We start from the raw sequence: 8,187 nt of genomic DNA on the forward strand, positions 1-8,187 counted from the left end.
GATCAGAGCAGGCTATACAGAGGAAATATTTTGTCTGGGAGCCCACAGGTGATTCTGAGAAAGATGGAAAAGTCAACAAAAAATTAATGCTAATTTAAAAGCATCTTTTGTTGCTTCCTGTATGTTAAAGTTCCTCAGCACATTTACATCCAGATAGATAATAACTTGGATGGGAACAAGGCAAGGGCTCCCACTGCCACCAAACCTCCACCATCCTCTGTATAAGACAGCACTAAGAGGGACACAGAGTCTCCACTACAGCCATGTCCTTGGCTGTTAACACTGGAACCAGCTGTTACAGATGTGGGATGTGCTTCCTGTGAGACAGCCAGCTACCTGCTGGGCAGTGTGATGGGTTCAACCTTATTTCACACCTCTCACCTTCTCTGTTTTTTTAGTTACCTTAGATTGAACTGCTGCTTAAAGGTGAACTGGATGGAGATTTCCAGAGATCTTGGGAGGCTGAAGACCATGGTGTCTGAGTATGCAAGAGGTACACTTTATAGTCCAAGAATGACTTGTATACAGACACAGGAGAAATAAGAATCACTCCAGCTTTGCTCATGGCATCTTTTTGTAGTCCGGGTGCTCCAGGAGGAAGGACTGTAGTCTTCAGTGATGTCTCAGTATTCCTGGAGAGCCAGAGTTCAAGAGCTGTCATTCAAGTCTGAAGGAAGTTAGAGACTTTTTACAGGTGTCTGCAAGGCACAAACTAGTGTGTTTTGGAATCTGAGAATGACTTAAGGCATACTTCCCCTTTGATGAAAGTAAATTTTGTACCCTCAAGAATGTGGGCAAGGGTGTAATTTTACACATGACAGTGAAAAAGAAAACTGAATTTCATCAGAAGTTGAAAAATCTGCCCCCGATTCACTCAGAATCAATTCAAGCACTGGCATATATACAAATGAGTAGTTGCCAAACAAACGCACAGTGACTATCTCAGCTAGCAGAACATTCATTCAAAATGGATGTAACAGACAATTGTGGTGGCCACTGGCAAACAGTGGCTGACAATTGCAAACACCATTTTTATGGATTGTTTCTAAAATGAAAATTGTATAATTTGAGACAGGCAAGCAGGGATGACCACAGCTATTCCTAGGTAAGCCTGTCTGCAGCAGAACAGCTTGCCCAGAGTTGTTGTATCCCTCTGTTCACTCGGGAACCATCATTTTTGCCTAGCCTACAGAATCACATTTAGGATGCATGTCAGCCAGTTGCAAAGGCAGGAGCTAGAAGTTAACCCTTTTAAATAAACAGCAAGTATTGAGTGATCAGTCGCTCTATAGAGAATCCCTTTCTCCATGCCTTTTTTAAAGTTATTTGAGCACCTTTATGTGCTAAAGATGGGTTAAATGGGGTCATAGGGCTAAAATAGCTAAGAACTTTGGAGAGACTTGGAAAAGGAATATGAATGCCTCTTTCCTACACTGCCTCTGGTCATGCAGAAGGACAACAGTGAATGTCCAGAAATAAAAATCTTGACGTTCTGAAAAATTTTGCTATATAGTTGCTGACTAAATGCAGGGCAAGACAGAAATCTCTATTATGTCTTGTGTACTCCATTGGTTTTAGTAGGAGATATGGGACAGACTTTCCACAGACCAAGGTGGTAAGTTTTGATGTATTTGCTCTAAAACAGTGTAATCCAGAGATTAATATAATTAATACCAAGAATTAATACCAAGAATTAATAGAATTAATACCAAAACACATTATTTTTCAAAGCTAAGAACAGTTGTGTTATAGGGGCTGGATCAGAAATCTGAGCTTTAGATTACCTAGATAAGGGATCAGAAAACCTAAAGGGTTAATATCTGCTCTTCCATTAATTTAATCTAAAACATTTTGAGAGATAATAATACACATATTTCCAATCACAACAATTATTTAAACAGCCCTAATCTTGCAATTCATGAAAACATTACATTCACTGTAATGTCAAGCTCTTCAGGGAAATATGTTAACAGAGGAAATCTAGGATCTTCTAATTACAGTACTTCTATGAATCAGAAACAAAACTGAGTTTTGAAGGTTGAGCCAAGAGGAAGAACTGTTCCATGGCAGATGGGAATGCAGAAGCACCAGGGCAGATAGATGAGTATACTATACTTATTTCACTTCTCTGTGGAAGTACTGGCACACAAGTCTGGGAAAAGATGTATAATCATAAAACATAATCTTGGAGTAAGAACACATTATAATTGACTGAGGAGCTTCTGTAGTTATAGGTCATAAAAGAGAAATACCACATACTTATGTGCTCTAATCTTTCTAAAAGCCTGACAGAGCTCATCAGAGAGTCACAACCCAAAATAATTTACAGAATGAGTCTCATCTATGCAATATTTTCAGATTCTTGTTCAGAACAAGAAAAACAACTTTGACCTTGGCCATCTACTGGGGAGAGAGAGCAGCAAACAGCAGCACAGCATTTCCCTGTCAGTCAGTCCCATTTCACTCCTGGGGCTTTGCTTCAACTCTGAGGCCTCCATGGTACTCTCACCACAGACAGCTGCCTCAGGCTGGCCTCTGCATGGCTCTGGGAGGTCCAGCTCTTGGGGCAACAGGGAGGGTACAGCTAAGAAAAAAAGGGCCAGGATGTCACATTAATGTACTGAAGCTTTAAAGGACACGTCAGGAAGCACAATGTGAATTTGCAAATGGGAAAACTTCAGATTATTACTCCAGACATGGTGATGGCACTGCACCAGTGTGTTGTCCTCCGTGGCACTGGGAATGTACCCACTGCTATCACGCATACATGGCTGGGCAGCTCAGAGGTGCTCATGATCCACTGAAATTCACAATGAGCTGGGTGCCACATTGCTTCAGCTGTCTTTAAATCTTGGCCTTACTTACATTATCTGGTTATTTGATAAAGTTTTCCCAAAAGTGACAGTGACTTCAGTGCTTTTTAGCAGTAACAATCTGCAAGTAATGTGATAGAAGCAAAGACACCAATTTACACTGGAACTCTTTGTATGACATCACACAAAGAACAAAGATTATTTCTATCAAGTTAGACTTGCTGTAAAAAGCTTTTCTCTCACATCATTACACTTGATCACCAAAATATGTATGCAGACTTTTGGAGATGCAGCAGCTTGGTTCCTCTTTGAACTTGACTGAACCACTGACTGCAGTTGACGAAATGCCTGCAGAAATGCAAGCATAGGAATATGTAATTCCTGAAATAAATCCACAGGTGTGTGCATCCACCACATGGGATTACCTCAACTGCTCCGTGATGTGACTTTCTGGTGCCATGTCTATGCTGTGCAGGTATATTAGTGACCCCCTTTCCACCCTCCATCCCCCTTGGCAATTGGTCATTTGCTGGTGGACAACTCAGGAAGTATGGTGGTTCTTGTAGGGGCTCTGGCACACACAAAGAAATCAAAAACTGTCTTAAAATAATGAAGCAATCTTTTGTGCAAAAAGATTCAAAGTGTAGCAAAAGCTCATCCATCTAATATATGACCCCCACCCACCTGCCAGTGGAAAGGCTCAGCAGTGCAGGGGACAGGGGCTGCGAGAAGGTGATGGGGAGGGATCTTTTTTTTTTGAATTGTGATTGTTTGTGTTTCTGATCCAAGGTAAATGACAAGAAAAAGAAAAACACCCCCAACACACATATTTCAACTAAAGCAAGTGCTTGGGATTATTTTTTCCCCCTCTGTGCCCGTTTGAAGGTATTCTCTGAAGTTGACAAGCACGTGTTTTGGAGACCATTGAAAAGTTTCTGCCATAAATAGAGGAGGCAGCTTGGCTTAAGTGTTGCTAGGGAATACCTGGCAACAGGCAACAATAGTCCTTTTAGAGAGCCCAGGGCAAACAGTGACCGTGGTAATGGGGTGGGCTTAAGGGAGGCTCCTTGCCCAAAGCCCCTCCACACTCACTGCGCCTCCAGCCCTGGGCTGTGTTCCGGAAATTCCCTGCACAAAGCCTGCCATTCAATGGGAGGTGGGCCTGTGCGTGTGCTTTTCTGGCAGGGAAGGGGGGCCGCAGAGGGAGGGGACCTGCTTGCCAAAAAAAAAAAAATTCCAAACTTTTTTGTTGGGTTTTTTGTGGTTTTTTTTTTTTGTTTTGTTTTGTTGGGTTTTTTTTTTTTGGGGGGGGGGGTTGGTTTTTTTTTTCTTTTTTTTTTTTTGCACAGAAAATGCTAAGTTTGTAAAAGAAGATGAAAGGTTCAGAAAGGAACATAATGGGCCCAGGGAATGCCCCATGAATTTTGAACAGAGAGCAGAAAAGAGACCCTAAAAAGCAATTAGTGATGCTGCTTGTCGCTGAAGAGGGAGCTTGAAGGAGGTGGGAAGGCGCAAAAGAAAGAGGGCAACTCCAATCACTTAGTAAAGTACGAAGGAAAGGGGGGCAGGCACAGGAGAGAGAGGCTGGCACCTTTGGGAATTTTTATAGTAAAAGTAGATGGAGGCACACGGCAAGAGCAGCATCCAAGGAGTGTCTAGAGCCGACGGCACATGCCAAGATGCCTTTTGGCTTTGCCTACCCTGCCCATTTCTGCAAAACCAGGGATCAGCAGGACCGGGCTGCTGTCTCTGCTAGCCCAATGTGTCACAGGCTCAGCCTCAAATCCTCACCCATCCCTGCAAGGAGGATTCCTCAGCCAAGGGTCTCTGCCTGACAGATTAAGGTGATGGGGACATTTCTAAAAGACCCCCAGTCTCTCTTCCTCTGCTTTCCTCATTCCAATTTCCCGAACCACGCACAGACACCTATTTAGCCATACATTCCCTGAACAAAATAAAAGTAACGCTGTCTGCTCATTAGCCGGGAGTTGTTAGGGGGAAGAAAAGGAAGGGAAAAAGGGCCGTCTGAACAGAGCTGAATAGCTATAACCTTAATGGGTTGTCAGAAGTCTGCAGGCAGCAGGGTGAGGGGAGCCAATCCTCCTCTAGTCTTTTGTCCTAGACATTGTTTAGGATCAGTGGTAGCTCATTAGGTCGGGACAGTAATATTCCTAACGATCCTGTGGGGCTGAGGCTTCAGAATGTGTCTTCAGCTGTTTTCCTGATGTCAGTCTGATTCATGGAGAGGCATTTATCTCGACAGAGATCTTTGGTGGAAAGCGTTATTTACCTTTCATACCCTGATTACTAACCTTTGACAGAAGTTGCAGCTGGAAGGGGAAAAGGGGGAAGATAAGAGAGTCCTGATGGCATAAGCTGAGGTGTGTTATACTGAAAGGCAAGCTGCAAAAGCCAAGTAGATGGGCCTTGGTCTACAATTTGACCCTACAGTTTGCCTCCTTGTATTTCAGATTCCATTGGTAAAGTAAGGAAAATCACCCATTTTGTGTTCTGGTGGTGGAGAAGAAGACACTGGAGAGTGAGGTTTCTAGGCAGTGGGCCAGATAAGTAGCTAAATAAATACCTTTCCTGTATTCAGTGATCCTAGAAGAGCTGGAAATTATTTTTGTTCTTCTTTTGTGTTTTTTTTTTTTTTTTTCTTTTTTTCTGGTTTCTAACAAAAACAAAACCCAACTGAATTAAATTGTAAATCAAAATGGATTTTTCAGTTGCTTATGATTTCTCTTCCATCCCATACTTGCTTTCAGCCTAGAAACATGAATCTGCTGAGGAAGGGAGTAGTTAAACTCCCACCTTCCCTTAGGCATTTCTGCAGGCATAGGGGTGAGCAGATGCTGTTCACCAGCACAGGCCAAATGCCCCTCATTGGTCACTTTTGTTGTCCAACATTGTCACAAATCCAAGATGACATATTATTAAAGTGATGAAATTAAAGAATAATTGATCACATGGAAGATTTCCTTGTGATTAGGCAACATATTATATATCCATTTGCCAGTTCTGCCAAACACAGAGAGCAAAGTACATTGTCATTCTGTACCCTCTCCAACAGTTCACTTCTTGTATTTAAGGCCTGGGGTTTTCTAAGGAAACTCTCAAAGCTCCATGCAGCTGCCCTACATCCCCATTAAAAACCAGCCAAACTAACAAGTAATGATGAAATTATTTCCTTATTTATTTTGTGTTAGAAAACAGAGTGGACAATGAACTGCTCTCTGAAACAAAGGGGCAAGAACTACTCGTCCCTTTCACTCCAGTAAGAGGAGGGTAAGTATGCAAAGGTCAGCATACAGACACTGAAAGGTTCAAACCAAGAGCACGAGGCAATGGAAACAACATCCCCAGATCCTCAGTGAGTGCAAAGCAGCTGCCTCTGTGGTGCTCCAGAGCTGGCCAGAGCTGGAGCAGCTGCTGTGGGCACCCTGTGAGCCAAAATAGCCCCCAGCGGCTCTGTCACATCCCCTACACTAAGATCCTAGGAAAGGATTTGGTACCCCATAGGGCACCATCAAAACACATGAAGAGACACACAGGAAAAGGCATTGGGCTTCTCCACTGAGGCTTAGCTGTGATTGCATTTGGGTAACTCTGCTACCTGGGGTCAGTTGCAAAGGAACATTGTGAATCATGTGGTCTCCACAAAGAACCATCCCATCATCCCAAGGAGGGATGGAATTTCAGACCCACATTTGTATATTCTAACAGTGGGGAGCAGTACTCTGCTGCCAGTGAAAAGCCTGCTGGGCTAAATGTTATTCTTCACAGGTTACCTATTTATAAGAGAGCACGAGCATCAAGAGGTACCTGCCACCAGCAGAGCATGACAGAGTGAGTAGATCGTGCCTCCCGAATAGATCCAGAATAGTTTTCTAGCTGATGAGCAGCAAAAGAAACCCTGCACAGAAATTAGGCAATGGGACACATCTCATCATCTGCAAGACAGCTTTTGCCAAACAATTTTACTGGTTTCCCTGGTACCCCAAAAATATTAAATATTGATTCCCATACCTGGGTTGAAACTGGCAGAGGTGTCTGTCCTCATAATCACATGAATGAATCAAGCTTGGCACATTGTAGCAAAAGGGATGGTTTTCTTCAGCAGGTTTTAAAATAACCAGCAGCATTACTATTATATGACAGAAATCCTACAATAACTAATGGGACACATCCTGGTCTCTACCAGAACCTAGCAGAGAAAATTAATCAGCAGAATCAGTAAAAGGATTCTGAAATATTTCATTCTCTTTTAAAATGGTCTCTATGTGGTATATCTAACAGGGGAGGTAAAGGGATATGAAGACAATACTAACTCATACAGTTTTCCCTCGTCCATACTGATTTATGTACCTTGTGAAGGGCTTGAAAACCACAGGCCACGAAGGAACTTGTGAGATTTGCACTGAGATCCTGACTGTGTAATTACATCAAAATTTTACAATTTAAAAATTTAATCATAAAAAGAGCCTGGTAAGGCACGGGACCAGGTTTCCTAAAGAAGTTGTGGATGCTCCATCCCAAGGCCAGGATGGATACCTGCCCATAGCAGGGAAGTTGGAACTAAATGATCTTTCAGCTGCCTTCCAGCCCAACCCATACCGTGATTCCAGGACGCAGCTAACACGTAACGCCCCACAGGGCCTGTCCGCACAGCCAGAGCCCTCGCTCCCGCCGCACCTGAGCGCACACACGGGGACATTCACGCACCTGAGCGCACACACGGGGACATTCACGCACCTGTGCGCACACACGGGGACATTCACGCACCTGTGCGCACACGCGGGGACATTCACGCACCTGTGCGCACACGCGGGGACATTCACGCACCTGAGCGCACACGCACACACCTGTGCACGCACGCGGGGACATTCACGCACCTGAGCGCACACGCAGGGACATTCACGCACCTGTGCGCACACACGGGAACACTCACGCACCTGAGCACACACGCGGAGACATTCACGCACCTGAGCACACACGCGGGGACACTCACGCACCTGAGCGCACACGCGGGGACACTCACGCACCTGAGCGCACACGCGGGGACATTCACGCACCTGAGCGCACACGCGGGGACATTCACGCACCCGAGCGCACACGCGGGGACACGCACGCACCTGCGCGCACACGCGGGGACATTCACGCACCTGAGCGCACACGCGGGGACATTCACGCACCTGAGCGCACACGCGGGGACATGCACGCACCTGAGCGCACACGCGGGGATATTCACGCACCTGAGCGCACACGCGGGGACACGCACACCTCTGTGTGCACACGCGGGGACATTCACGCACCTGAGCGCACACGCGGGGACATTCACGCACCTGAGCGCACACGCGGGGACACGCACACA

General features: G+C 45.0%; 1 protein-coding gene across 12 annotated transcripts in view; it reads right to left on the minus strand.

The window, feature by feature from the left end:
• LOC146763405 (uncharacterized) overlaps positions 1-8,187 on the minus strand; it is a 235,102-nt gene that overhangs the window by 15,411 nt on the left and 211,504 nt on the right. For 10 of the 12 annotated variants that reach the window (XR_014952168.1, XR_014952169.1, XR_014952162.1 and 7 more), the window contains one exon: positions 403-632. The exons of the other annotated variants lie outside the window; for them this stretch is intronic. The gene's annotated coding sequence lies outside the window, so the exon portion shown is untranslated. The remainder of the gene's footprint in view (positions 1-402; positions 633-8,187) is intronic. 12 annotated transcript variants of the gene reach the window in all.

This window comes from Lonchura striata, chromosome 1A (assembly GCF_050655825.1).
Source record: "Lonchura striata isolate lonStrDom1 chromosome 1A, ASM5065582v1, whole genome shotgun sequence".
Taxonomy (NCBI): Eukaryota; Metazoa; Chordata; class Aves; order Passeriformes; family Estrildidae; genus Lonchura; species Lonchura striata.